Raw genomic sequence first — 15331 nt, 5'->3', positions numbered from 1 at the left:
GAATAGAGGCCTGGTGCATGGGTGGGGGCCAGCTGGTATGCCCTGAAGGGTGTTTGGGATCAGTGTTGGGGTCCCACTGGGGTGCCTGGCCAGCCTGGATGAGGGGCTAATGGCTGTTTGCAGACTGGCCAAGGCCCCCAGTGGGGACCCTCACCCCATGAGGGTATGGCCAGCCTGGGTGAGGGGCTGATGGCTGTTTGCAGGCTGGCCAAGCCCCCCAGCAAGGGACCCTCACCCTATGATGGTGTGGCCAGCCTAGGTGAGGGGCTGATGACTGTTTGCAGGCTAGCCACGGCCCCAAGTCACCCAAGCTCCTTAGTGGAGGCTGTCTGGAAGCAGATATCTGGGATTTATTTATCTTCTATAATTGAAATTTTGTTGCCTTGAGCAGAGCCCACAGCCGGCCAGGGCAGGCGGAAAGCTTGGCTTCCTCCATCGCCGAGGCAACCAAGCCTCCTGCTTGCTCCAGCTCTGTGGCTGCTGGCCACCATCTTGGTTGGGTTAATTTGCATATAGTCACTCTGATTGGCTGGTGGCTTGGGCATAGCAGAGGTGGGGTCGATTTGCATGTTTCTCTTTTATTAGATTATATATGTATATATTGGTCAAATTCCAATTTTAGATTTTTTTTTTCATTTTTCAAAGCTAATGTTAAAAGTTTACCAAATGATGAATAATTGGAAATATTTTTGCTTTGTTTTAGTGCAATATTTAAACTTCTCATCCCACATATGGCTCAGTTTATACAAGTTGTATTTAGTTAAGCATTAACACTATTTGAGTTATGAAACACATTGTCCGCAACCTACTGGAGGAGAGAAAAAAATAGTGTGAAAACTGACAAACTGATGCATTCTACCAAGTGGCATTACATTAAAAATAGGAAAACCAAGAAATGACTACATACCAAAATATTCCTTTACTATTACCCATTAAAGTTAAAAAGTTAGAAGGTGTGCTCCTCCTCCTGGGAGCATGCTTAAGCCTTACTCTTCCTCCTCTTCTTCCCCCACAGGCATGCAACTCCTAAACCAGTGATGGTGAACCTATGACATGCGTGTCAGAGGTGACACACGAACTCATTTTTTTGGTTGATTTTTCTTTGTTAAATGGCATTTAAATATATAAAATAAATATCAAAAATATAAGTCTTTGTTTTAGTATGGTTGCAAATATCTATGTCTTTATTTTACTATGGTTGCAAATATCAAAAAATTTCTCTATGTGACACAGCACCAGAGTTAAGTTAGGGTTTTTCAAAATGCTGACACGCCGAGCTCAAAAGGTTCGCCATCACTGTCCTAAACTCTAAGATACCCCATGAGACTTGCAACCGGGGGAGCAATGGACAGCTAACCCTCCTTCACCTGTCTCCAAGGCCCCCTTTTCTCTGACTCCCCAGTGAGCCAAAGCAGCGCTGCCTAGGCTCTCTCCTGTTGCTTCTTCTATCCTAAGCCCTTCCTTGTTTCACTGTCCCCAGCTTTAATAAACATTCTCAAAAACCAACCAAACAAAAATACTCAGAATGTTATACAGTCACTTACCTGGCAAGTGCCACAAAACAGTTGATCTGAGGTATAAGAACTTGCAAAAATAGAGTATTGTGCCAAGCGGATGTGGCTCAACGGTTGAGCATCGACTTATGAACCAGGAGGTCATGGTTCAATTCCAGGTCAGGGCACATGCCCAGGTTGCAGGCTCGATTCCCAGTGTGGGGCATGCAGGAGATAGCCAATCAATGAGTCTCTCTCATCATTGATGTTTCTATCTCTCTCCCTCTCCCTTCCTCTTTTAAATCAATAAAATTATTTTTAAAAATAGAGAATTATAATAATCCTAATAGTATAAGAGATAGTTGTAGGTAGTTCCCAGATGAAACTGATAGGACTTTTCTGTAGAGCAATTATCAACCTCACTAGCTCTAACTAAGACTCCTTGGATTCCAATCATATAAATTTATAGTAAGATGTGAACTCAGCTGTAAAAAGCCAGGGCTAGAATTTAGTGTTCCTTTTTTTAAAAAAATATCTTTTATTGATTTTTTACAGAGAAGAAGGGAGAGAGGTAGTTAGAAACATCGATGAGAGAGAAACATTGATAAGCTGCCTCCTGCACACCCCTCACTGGGGATGTGCCTGCAACCAAGGTACATGCCCTTGATTGGAATCCAACCTGGGACCTTTCAGTCCGCAGGCCAATGCTCTATCCACTGAGCCAAACCAGTCAGGCGAATTCAGTGTTCTTTCCATGAACACTCTCCCTGGTGGAAGCCAAGAATGAGAAATGGGATAAGATCTAGGGAGTTTAGGAGTGAAGTCATTTTGGGTAGTGAGAAGAAGGGAAAAATCAAAAGGCTGGAACTCAGCCTCCACTATGCCTAAAACAAGGCTCTTATTAGTGACAGGATTAGCATTACTAATTTTTTCCTTTTGCCTCAGGCTATAACATGGTTTAATTGAACAAGCTTTTTCCTGAAAGTTTGGTGTTTTGTTCATCATGCTTGATTTTTATCTTTTTCAAAAGTGGTATAAAAATATTGCTAATCTTTATTACTAAGGCTTTTGGCACACCCTTATATTTTTTACCTACTCATTTCAGTTCTGGGTTTTCAAAGGAGAGTGAAACTGATGCAAGAATAGGACCAAAAACTGATTTCAGAGTTTGGAAGGAACTGAGCCAAGAAAGAAGGGATCAAAATTTATAATCGTTCTTTGATCTATCACTCCATCTGCTCTACTTTACTGACTCTCCCCACAGCCCCAGGCTAGGATGGCGCCATTACCACCGCTGATCTTGGTTAAACTATGTAAAATTTTCTTTTGTATTCTGAAAATATTAGCTGTTACAAAGATCTTTTAATAGAAAAATAATAAAACACCAAATCATAAAGATGGTTAAGTTTTAAGTACACATATTAGACATGCCTCTGATCTATGGCTCCACCTTGCCAGTGAGTAAAATGTGATTCCATTGTCATGGACTTACTCTGTTATGCCACTTTCAGCATAGAAACCACTGGTTGTTGAGTTTTTATAGATTTTGAGAATCTTTGCCCTTACTCTGATAATCTAGAATTAAGTTAAACATCTTCTGTGGCAGGATACATAATAAGGCTGTTCAGTCTAAAATGCTTTAATTAAAAGGAACAAACAGTGGAATACAAATAAGTAGTGTCAGGGAACATTTCTATCATGCTGTGCTCAATACGCTGAACATTTCTTATACAAACTAAGGACATCTAGACACTCAAATCACTGAGTTTTGTGTTTTTTTTTAATATACACTGAGTGGCCAGATTATTGTGACCGGCCAGATGATTATGACCACCCCATCACAATGAAGTGAATTAGTTATGCAAAGAATAATAATAATAATAATACCTTGAGAGTATTTGCTTAAGAAGTTTTCAATATTCAATATTTTTGGAAGTCTCAATGAAGTACTGATGGGGTGGTCATAATAATTGGGCCACTCAGTATATGTGTGTGTGTGTATGTGTGTATACATATATATGTGTACACACACACACACACACACACACACACTAGAGGCCCGGTGCACAAAAATTCGTGCACTTCAGGGGGGTCCCTCAGCCCGGCCTGTGTCCTCTTACAGTCCGGGACCCCTTGGGGATGTCTGACTGACAGCTTAGGCCCGCTTCCCAGGGGATCAGGTCTAAGCTGGCAGTCAGACATCCCTCTGGCAGCCCAGGAGCCCTTGGGGGATGTCCAACTAACAGCTTAGGCCTGCTTCCTGCCGTTAGTCGGACATCCTTAGTGCTACCACAGAGGTGGGAGAGGCTCCCGTCACCGCTGCTGCACTGGCCAGCCATGAGCCAGCTTCTGGCTGAGTGGTCCTTCCCCTGTGGAAGTGCACTGACCACTAGGGGACAGCTCCTGCATTGAGCCCCCTGGTGGTCAGTGTGTGTCATAGCAACTGGTCGTTTTGCCGTTAGGATCAATTTGCATATTACCTTTTTATTATATAGGATTTTATTGATTTCAAAGAGGAAGAGAGAGGGAGAGTTAGAAACATTAATGATGAGAGAGAATTACTTATCTGCTGTCTCTTGCATGCCCACTACTGGGAATTGAGTCCATAATCCAGGCATCTGTCTTTGACTGGAATCAGGACCCTTCAGTCTACACACTAATGCTTTATCCACTGAGCCAAACCAGCTAGGGCTCACTGGGTGTTTTATTGAACAATTATTTAAGTGGTTTGAGCAGAAATCTATAACTATTACTTTACAATGGTATAGGTGGATTTTAACTTTGTAGATGCATCTGAACTATATATTGTTTTTCTTTTTGTACAAAATATATAAACAGATCAATAAGTACATGTTTTAAACATAAATATAATTGATAATAGCTTATGTTTCTACTAAAATGCATTTGTGTAAAAGAATTATAATTTATCCAGAAAATAATTTAGAACTTCCCCAAATATCTAATTTAAATAAGAGGTAATACATTTTAGGAAACATTTTTTGTTTGTATGTAAATTTATTCACAGTGCTTTTTACAGGCACCTTCCATTCTAAAATATGTCATTAATAAGCTATGAAAGGGAGACAGACTCCATGATGTCAGAATTTCTATATCAAGTTCTTTATTTATCAATCCCAACCTGTTATTTTTGCACAATAAAAGTTAATAGTTTAGGTCTCCTCCTACTTTTGTACAAAGTAAAAATTTTAATCATGATATGAATTTGTAAATTTTATACCTGAATTAATTTATAGCAAAATAATAGAAATTTTATGACACCGAGTTAACAGTCTTTCAATAAATACAAATTAAGAGCATATTCAATAATTTGGGAACATCTAATTATCCATACAATTCAGAATTAGACAGGGTAATGTCCTTGTTGGGTAATCATTCATATTCCTAAATTCCTGATTTTTTTTTTAACAAGTCTCACCACCACAGGTTGAACAGCACCACAACAGAGCCTAGCAGAATGATGAGCACTCATGTTAGATATTGTCCAGTGGGAACTTCATTGGCATAACTATATTTTAAATGTCAACTTTAAGTGAGCCTTTTAAGAAACTACTGGTATACAAGTGAATCAAGGACAATAAACAGAACTTCAAAGGAAATCAAACACTGGCTTCTTGTAATTACATGATGAGAAAAAGATTCAGAAATGAACATTTCAGTTTTAAAATAAAATGAGCTACAATCAGTATTTCAAACGTCCTTTTACAACTTTAAGTGAATATTATTCAAAATAAAAATTCTTTCATAAACATTAAAGCCTATAATATAAAACTGGTAGCAATTAATAGCTTCTTTCTTAGTCTTTTTATATAAGTAACCGATGAACCAATTATTTTCTCTTCTGCAAAGACAAATAGTCTTTGAAATTGATTCCAGATCTAGCATTTTTAAAAATAATCATTCAAACATATACAACATTATTTTAATATTTTTGAGGATTATAGGACTATGAAAGCCAAATTTTATTTTCTTGCACTTTTTACTATTCAAAAGTCCAAAGACATTACAAAGTATTTTTCTTGCTAACCCATGTAAGAATTATAATGTGCAGAAAAGATGAGAGATTTTTTAATGCAGGTAATAACTGTGCTTCAGACTATAATTGCTTTTCAATTCATGTTATTTTCCCTCTAAAAAGAAAACAGAAGAAGAGAATCTTGTGAAACTAATAAGACATCTCAGGTCCTTTCAAAGGATTCCTTTTCATATAGGAACAAGCAAGCACACGATTGTGTGGGTGGGTATTTTTCCTTCAATCCTCTTCTTCTGGCAGACCAGGTGAAGTCAGTAAAAGAAGATCTATATTTGAAAGGCAAAGGAAAAAGAACATATCAGAATAAGAAATGCAATCCAGCACACTAATTTACCCATGCTTATTTTTCTCAAATAGACAGAGTTATGAAAATTTCATAATTTCAATAGAATAAAGGACAAAAATGCTCGATAATCTTAATAGACAAAGAAAAAACAGTTAATAAAACCCAACACTCTTTCATGATAAAAACATTCAACACTAGGACTAGAAGGGAACCCCTTCAAATTGATAAAGGCATCTACAAAGACCCATAGTTAACTTCACGCTTAATAGTGAAAGACAGATTGCTTTCCATTTAAGATAAGGAATGAGACAAGGATGTCTGTTCTCACCACTGCTATTGAGCATTGTATGGGAGGTTCTAGTTAGGTCTATTAGGCAAGGAAAAGAAATAAAATACATTTAGATTAGAAATGAAGAAAGAAGTAAAACTATCGCTATTTGCAAATAGCATGCTTGTACATAGCAAATCCTAAGGAACATAATGAATCAATAATTTAATTAAGGCTACAGAATATAAGATCAACAACCATAAATTAATCATATATCTACTAGAGGCCCGATTCGTGCACTGGTGGGGTCCCTCAGCGTGGCCTGCGGGGATTGGGCTAAAACTGGCAGTCCCACGCCGCCTGCCACTTCAGCTCCTCCGGCCCCGCTGTGCCTGCCTGCTATGCCAGCCGTGGGCTCCTGCCCAGTCAGTCCCGATCAGGAGAGGCTTGCGCTGCCATAGCAGCGCTCACCAGCCGTGAGCCCTATGTCTGGTGCCCGGTCAGGTCAGCTGAGTGGTGCTCCCACTGTGGGAGCACACTGACACCAGGGGTCAGCTCCTGCATTGAGTGTCTTCCCCCTGGTAGTCAGTGTACATCATAGCAACTGGTCGACCGGTTGTGCATGGGTAGGGTCCCTAGGCCTGGCCGGTGATTAGGGCTGGCCAGGGCCTTCCTTTTCCCGGCTGCTGGCTGCCAGTCGGGGCCTTCCTTCATTTTGTGCTGCCCCCTGGTGGTCAGCACACATCATAGCAAGCAGTCGAACAACTATCTGTGTATCTACAAATAAATACATCTAAGTTTAGTGACCTGTAAAGAGGCAAGGTAATATACAATTTGCATATTAGCCTTTTATTATATAGGATTAGCAATGAGTAATTAAAAATGACATGAAGAAAATTTCATTTATAGTACCAGCAAAAGAATAAAACACTTAGGAATAAATTAAACATCAGACGTATAAAACTTGCATTCTAAAAATTATAAAACAACCCTAGTTGGTTTAGCTCAGTGGATAGAGCAATAGCCTGTGGACTGAGGGTGCTGGGTTCGACTCTGATCAAGGGCACATGCCTGGTTGCGGGCTCAATCCCCAGTAGGGGGTATGCAGGAGGCAGCTGATCATGATTCTCTCCCATTGAAGTTTCTATCTCTCTCTCTCTCCCTCTCCCTTCCTCTCTGAAATCAATAAAAATATGTTAAAAAATAAAATAAAAATTATAAAACATTTTGTGGTGTTTTTTTAAAAAACTGTTTTTATTGATTTTAGAGAGGGAGGAAGAAGGAGGGAGAAAGAAACATTGATTGGTTTCCTCCATTACCTACCTTGACCAGTGACTGAACCTGCAACCTGGGCATGTGCCCTGACTGGGAATCGAACCGGCAACCTTTCAGTGCACAGGACAATGCTCAACCAACTGAGCTATACCAGCCAGGCATAAAACATTGTTGAAAGAAATTAAAGTAGATATGAATAAATGGGAATATATATGCCATGTTATAGATTTGAAAACTTAATTGCCAGCATAACTATACTTGCCATATTTATATACAGACTCAACACAATCCCTATCCAGGTCACAGCTGGCTCTTTGCAGACATTGGCAGCTGACCCTAACATTCATATGGAAACTCCAGGGAACCAGAATAATCAAAGCAGTCTTGAAGAATCCCAAAGTTGGAGGATTCACAGTCTCAGCTTAAAAAATTGCTACAGCCCAGCCAGAGTGGCTCAGTGGTTGACCTATGAACCAGGAGGTCATGGTTCAATTTCAGGTCAGGGCTTGATCCCTAGTAAGGGGCATGCAGGAGGCAGTCAATTGATGATTCTCTCTCATCACTGATATTTCTATTTCTCTTTACCTTTCCCCTCTCTGAAATCAATAAAAACATTTTTTAAAAAGAAAAATCATATTACCTAGCAATTTAACTCTTAGCCTTAGGAATGTATACAAGAGAATTGAAAATATATGTTTTGCGCATATATTACAAATTTGCGCATGAATGTTCATAGTAGAACTGTTCTCAGTAGCCAAATAATGAGAACAATAGGTCACAGGATAAACAAAATATGATTTCTCTATATGATAAAATTTTATTGTCATTAAAAAAGAATTATGTACTGATACATGCTACTACATGGATTGACCTTGAAAACAGTATGGCAAGTGAAAGATGGTATTGTTCAAAATAAATAAACTATAAGTATTTATCAATAGAGTCAAGTTAAATAAATTAAGGCTGTCCATACAATGAAATACCAGTCATTCAAAATAACTATCTGTGTATCTACAAATAAATACATCTAGGTTTAGTGACCTGTAAAGAGGCAAGGTAATGAATACATTCCACATTTCATATGATACATACATATATATGATACATACATATATGTGTGTATGACACACACACACACACACACACACACACACACAATTTTTGTATACATAAAGTGTTACTGTCGCCCTAACTGGTGTGGCTCAGTTGGGTGGAGCATCGTCCCATGCACTGAAGAGTCAAGGGTTTGATTCTCAGTCAGGGCACATTCCCAGGTTGTGAATTCAATCCCTGGTCGGGGTGGGTACTAGAAGCAACCAATTGATGTTTCTCTCTCACATAGATATTCATCTCCTCCCTTCGTCTGTAAAATCAATAAAAACATATCCTTGAGTGAGGATTAAAAAAATGTTACTGTTAGAGAAAAATGAGGAGTAAATGTAAAGTTGAAAGCTCTAACACAATTTCAATATAAATAAAATATGAAACCAAAAAAACTCAAAGTCCGCTCCCAAAGTTACTTGGGCCAGTGTAATGAGAAAAGTTATAGGTGGTACTCATGCACATGCGCTCCTCCCACCCCAACCCCAAATGAAGAGACATTTGATTAAAGTCTTGATTGAGTAGGAATAACTAAGTAAAGATAAGAAAAAGCCTATCCTAGATTCTAGACAGAGAAGATAATGTGTGAAGGCCCTGAAAAGGAACAGGACACTTTTGATAAACTCTCATAGCCACAGTGAGTCAGATAGAATTGGAGAGGTAGAGAAGTGCTTGATTGTGCAGTTTTATAGGTTACATTAAGAATTCTATTTCAAGATCTAGAGACAGAAGCATGGAACAGACTGATGAATCTCAGAGGGAAGGTGGGGATTGGTGGGTGGGTGAGGAGAGATTAACCAAATAATTTATATGCATAATCCATGGACACAGATAATAGTACAGTGAAAACTTGATGCAGGGGAGAAGGTGGAAGGGGTCGATGGGGAAAAAAAGGGGGGACATCTGTAATACTTTCAACAATAAAGATACATTTTTTAAGAAAAACAATTCTAGCCCTAGCTGGTTTGGCGCAGTGGATAGAGCCTGTGGACCAAAGGGTCTTGTGTTCAATTCCAGTCAAGGCATGTACCTTGGTTTCAGGTTCCTCCCGGCCCTGTTTCAGAGAGAAAGGGAGAGGGAGAGATAGCAACACCAATGATGAAAGAATCATTGATTGACTATCTCTTGCATGCCCCCTACTGGGGCTGGAGCCCTCAATCCCTTGACCAGAATTGAACCTGGGACTCTTCAGTCCACAGGCGATGGTCTATCCACTGAGCTAAACCGGCTAAAGCAAAAATTCTATTTTAATCCTAAGAATAATGAGAAATCACTAAAGGGTCTTAAGCCGTATGAAGCTACAGTATGAGGAATAGATAAAAGAGGAGCAAAAGTGGATGTGAGGAGTTTGGTGCAAAGTAGACAATAGTTAGGCTTCCTCTCTCTAAGAATGTACTCATGTGAGGATTAAAAAAATAATAATAAAGAATCTTAGCGGGGAAAGGGAAGACTAGAGAAGACCAATCAGTGGATATGGAGAGAGGGGAGTCAATATTCTGGAAAGCCTATTAGGTTGCAAAAGTGGCAGTGGACTGAAAAATTTCAGAGGGAAGGTGGGGTGAGGAGTGGGAAGGGAGTGATTAACTGGGGAACTTATATGCATATACTGGTATGCATAGCCCATAGACACAGACAATAGAGTGGTGAAGTCCTGGAAGGGGCAGGTACAGGGTGGAGAGGTTCAATGGGAAAAAACACACAAAGTAACAAAAGGTACATTTGTAATACTTTAAACAGTAAAGATAAACAAACAAACAAAAAATAAATCCAAGTAAAAACTTTTCAAGTACTTAATTAAGAATGATTGTTTTTTTTTTTTAAGTCACCTAAAAAGCATAAATACTCATTTACTATTCTATAAGAACTAGAGGCCCGGTGCACAAAATTTGTGCACTGGCGGGGGGGGAGGGAATGGGAGAGGTCCCTCAGCCAGGTTTGCGCCCTCTCGCAGTCCAGGAGCTGTCAGTTGGACATCCTTAGCACTGCCAAGGAGTCAGGAGAGGCTCCTGCCACCGCCGCTGTGCTCACCAGCTGTGAGCTTCACTTCTGGCTGAGCAGCACTCCCCCTGTGGGAGGAAATGAGAGGGATAGAGAGTTGGAAACATCGATGAGAGAGAAACATCAATCAGCTGCCTCCTGCACACCTCCCACTGGGGATGTGCCCGCAACCAAGGTACATGCCCCTGACTGGAATCGAACCCGGGACCCTTCAGTCCGCAGGCTGACACTCTATCCACTGAGCCAAACCGGTCAGGGCTCAAATATATTATTGCTATATAATAATAAAGTTAACCTAATATTCTAGGTCACTAATTGAATGCACAACTGAGGACAAAGTAAAGACAAAAGACTTATGCTAAGAAGAAATTTTAGACTCCTAACAACTTGATAGGGAGCAGCTACTTTAAGTAAATATTTACAGAAAGAATTATTACAGACTTTGTAATGAGAATCAGTTTCCAAGGTGAACAAAACTCTGAAATGAGGCTTTAGTTCATCATATACATCAGTACATATGGGGGAATATGCATTTATTGACATAACAACCATACTATATTTTTTATATTCAATACATAATATATATTATCATTAAGGCATCATGATCTTTATAGAAAAGTTTTATCTTATCAGTAAATTAAAAACATTAGGGATTTTCTCTGAGCAGGGTCTTTGGACACTGGACTGTGACTGAGAAAACAATAATTTTCTGTTTAATTTTAAGGAAGATATACCAGATATTATAGCCCATGAAGGAATCCCCTATACTTAAAGCTACTTTCAGGCCATTCACATATTGTAAAGATGTATATTCTAAACTTTAGGGGCCCTATCTTATCTTCAAGGTGCTCACATTCAAATGTGAATAAAATTTGACAAAATAAAGAATAATATGATAATTGTCAACAGTCTGGCCCAAATAAACTTATCACACAAACAAAAAAGAAGAATATGATAAATGGCTTTAAAAAATATAGTGGTATTTTTCCACCATCTTGGACCCTATGGAGGCCTGCTGGGAACAGGACTTCTATAAGGACAACTATGTCTGGAAGGCTGTGGTCCAAGGCCATTTTTTGCTGGCTAGAAGCAGGGTCTCCGGGACCAGAGGGAGCACACAGCTCTTCTTAAAATTGAGGGTGTTTATGCTCGAGATGAAACAGAATTCTATCTACGTACAACAGAGTGACTCCTGGTGGCAAACCAAACAAAACCAGAGTAATCTGGGGAAAGGTAACTCGTGCTCATGGAAACAGTGGCATGGTTCTTGCTAAATTCCAAAGCAACCTTCCTGCTAAGGCCATTGGACACAGGATCCGTGTAACGCTGTACCCCTCAAGGATTTCAACTTACTGAAAATAAATAAAATGGATTTGTTTCCTGTGCTTTGGTTTAAAAAATTATATGGTGGTAAAAAATAAAACAAAACCTATTGATTAAAATGCTGTGATTGTTAAGAGAGTAGAAGATTATTTTACGTTAGTTGGATCAGGGTGGGCCTTGTATAGAAAATGGGATTTGAAAAGAACCCCAGGGGATGGAAAGTGTTATAATTTGATGAGATCAGGGAAACAATTAATTCCTGGAGGAGGAAACACTTCCAGCAGAGATAGGAAATCAAAGTTCAGTTTGGCAGTTAGTATTAGGAGATAAAAAGCTGAAAATGTGTGATGGGATCTAATGATGGCAAGTTTTAAATGCTAAAATGATAAAAGTTTCATTTCACTCTTTTTTAAAGAGAAAGGGTGAACTTTTTTTATTATTAAATATATTTTATTGGTTTTTTTACAGAGAGGAAGGGAGAGGGATAGAGAGTTAAAAACATCGATGAGAGAGAAACATCTATCAGCTGCCTCCTGCACACCCCCAACTGGGGATGTGCCCGCAACCAAGGTACATGCCCTTGACCAGAATCGAACCTGGGACCCTTCAGTCCACTGAGCCAAACCGGTCAGGGTTCATTTTACTTCTTTTAGCAAAATTTAGCCTGCTATATTTTGGGCACTTTTTTTGGCTGAAGATACAAAGGTAAATACAGCCATTGTTGATAGTTTAGGTAAGCCACTCCACGTTACTGCTGCCTCAGCACTCATTTTGTTTGGCTAAGAGGCCTGCACAGACCTTAGATGATAGAGCTCCCTTATACAAATACATGTCCTGGACAGCAGTCACAGAGTCACAAGCAAATGTAAGTTCCTGATTTTGACTTCTCCAACAGCCCTTGTGATCAATAGGCTCCCCTGCCTCCTAAGGCAAGCATACTTTATGTATCTCTTAGATAAGACCCTTCGGTAATTACCAAAACCCATCTCTTTTTATTTGAATTTACCAATCCAACCCTAGTTCAGGGATGCCAACACACTCTATCCACAAACTCTAATACGGGCATGTGCCCCAGGTCCCTTATCTTTAGCTCTCCCTTTTGCTGGCTGTCTCCATTCTGCCTTGACCTCCCCATTTGGCCCCTCCAGGCATGCCATGAGTAATACTTGACTGCAATTTATCTCTAGTCAGCTGTTGAATTCAGGCTTACCATTCTGTACTCTGAGTGCTCCACTTAACAAATGTTAATTTAACAAAGTCAGAACACCACACTCTGCCTTCTGCCTTCAGGAAATTTACAGCACATTAAGAGCAGAGGGGAAGAATGCAGTCAGTTATTAACACATTACTACTAATTCAGTGAGTCAAGTACTCCCACAGAAGTACTTGTGGTGCTGAGAGAAAAAGTGGGCATCAGAAACAATTGGTAGGGATTTCTTGAAGGATGAATTGACAATGAAGGAAAGAAGAAAAGGACCTTGAAGACAGAAGTGCAGCAAGAGGTGAAGAAGTGATTGACTTTAAAGCAGTGGTTCCCAAACTTATTTGGCCTACTGCCCCCTTTCCAGAAAAAATATTCCTCAGCGCCCCTTGGAAATTAATTTTTTTAAAATTTTAATAGCAATTAAACAGAAAGATATATGTATTAATGTTTCTACCTTTTTCGTAAAATATAGTAGAGAAAGGTGTAAATTAGAAACATTGAAGTTTGAAATTATGAAACTATTTATTGAACTCAGAATAGAAAGGTAATACAAAAAAAGTTAAAACAAATGCACCTGTGGCCATCACGCCCCCCCCCATCGCTGCAGCGCCCACCAGGGGGCGGTAGCGCCCACTTTGGGAATCACTGCTTTAAAGTAATGGTAATAATAAACATTTTAGCCACTATCTATTTAGCACTTATGTGCTAGGGATGCTTATGCTAAGGTTCAGTACCATTGCTAGCTCCCTCTTACAGGTCTGGAAGTGGAGGGAGACTTAGAAATGATAAGTGGCTTACCAATGATCACCAGTAAGTGAGCTATATGACCAGAAACTCTAAAACAGTCTCAATTCTTTCTTATTCCCTTTGGGAGAGGGAGGGGGAGAAGCGGTGACAGATGATGCGGAAGAGGTACAATTTGTAAGGTGCTGTTTGTTAAATTATGGGAGTTCTAATTTTCTGAAGGCTACAGGGACACATAAGGATTTTAATCTTGGTGTGACTTGCCTGGATTTAGTTTGGAAAGATCAGATGATAAAAATAGACTTTCCAGAACCAGAACTGGAGGCTGGAGTGGTCAGCTAAGGTATTGAAGTCATGCTGGAGAGATATAACAGGCACTAAGATAGTAGTAATCGAGATGAAGAGAAGGGAACATTGAAAAAGAAATACTTCAAGCCCAGCCAGCATGGCTCAGTGCTTGAGCGTTGATCTATGAACTAGGAGGTCACGGTTTGGTTCGATTCCCTGCCAGGGCATATGCCCAGGTTGCGGGCTTGTTCCCCAATGTGGGGCATGCAGGAGGCAGCTGATCGATGATAATCTCTCATCATTGATGTTTCTCTCTCCCCCTCCTTTCTTCTTTTTCTAAAATCAATAAAAACATATTTTAAAAATATTTCAAGGTAGAAATGATAATCCTGGTAAACCAACTAGGATTAAATATTAGGGCACTGTATTCAGATAATTACATTGAGACAGTAACATGTGTATTTCATAGAATATGGTATCTTACATAGTAAACATCTAATCTATGGTATCTTTACAATTCTCCAAATCTTGAGAAAACAGGAGAAATATTTGAGTGGGAGGAATTGAAGAGTTTGTTTTTAGGTGTTCATTTACATTAATTGGATCAGGGTGGGCCCATATAGAGAATGGGATTTGAAGAGAACCCTATGGGTGGGGGGGGGGCGCGGTTAAGGAAGGTTTAAACTTGACGAGATGAGCCCCACTAAAGTGGAGATTCTGTGTTGAGGCAAAGTTGGCTTTCAGTTCAGCCACAAAGGCAGAATGGAGCAAGAAGGGCCAAAACAATAGGGCACTTGTGAAAAGAAAGGGGAGGCAGGCCAGGTCAAGGAAGTAGGAGGTCCATAACTTTGAGGGGTAAGAATAAGGCAGAAAATAGAGAACTAGACATTTTGAATAGTAATCAAGGATAGCAATTATAAAATTGTATACCTGAAACCAATATAATTTTGTTAACCAATGGCACACCAATAAATTAAAAAGAAATTTAAAAAACGGGGGCAAGAGAATATTATCTGGTCTCAATTTATGAAAGGTAACTTGACCAAATTTCTTTTCATAGCATTACTTCTGGTAAGTGAAAATGGGCAAGAGAGTGGGAAGATTTTGACTTTACATACTTTCATACTGTTAGAAAAAATTTTACACCATGAAAATGTATTATAATTATGAAAAAGCTAGATGGAGCATGTACTAATAGGGTATGTAGTTATCTATAGTACACATTTATATAAAAGTATTACTGTAGTAAGATTTTACTGTTGGAAAGGGAAAATCATTAGAGTCTACTCCATTTTCCACT

The 15331-nt window shown here is 39.3% G+C and overlaps 1 long non-coding RNA gene across 1 annotated transcript in view; it reads right to left on the bottom strand.

Annotated features, from left to right (window-relative positions):
* Positions 1-4591: 4591 nt before the first annotated feature.
* LOC107184287 overlaps positions 4592-15331 on the bottom strand; it is a 13329-nt gene continuing 2589 nt past the window's right edge. The window contains exon 2 of the long non-coding RNA XR_001515111.1: positions 4592-5810. This is a non-coding gene — a long non-coding RNA (uncharacterized LOC107184287). The remainder of the gene's footprint in view (positions 5811-15331) is intronic.

Source organism: Myotis davidii, unplaced genomic scaffold (assembly GCF_000327345.1).
Source record: "Myotis davidii unplaced genomic scaffold, ASM32734v1 scaffold225, whole genome shotgun sequence".
Taxonomy (NCBI): Eukaryota; Metazoa; Chordata; class Mammalia; order Chiroptera; family Vespertilionidae; genus Myotis; species Myotis davidii.
The sequence above is the reverse complement of the archived record's forward strand: the minus strand, read 5'-3'. Positions and strand labels throughout refer to the sequence as shown.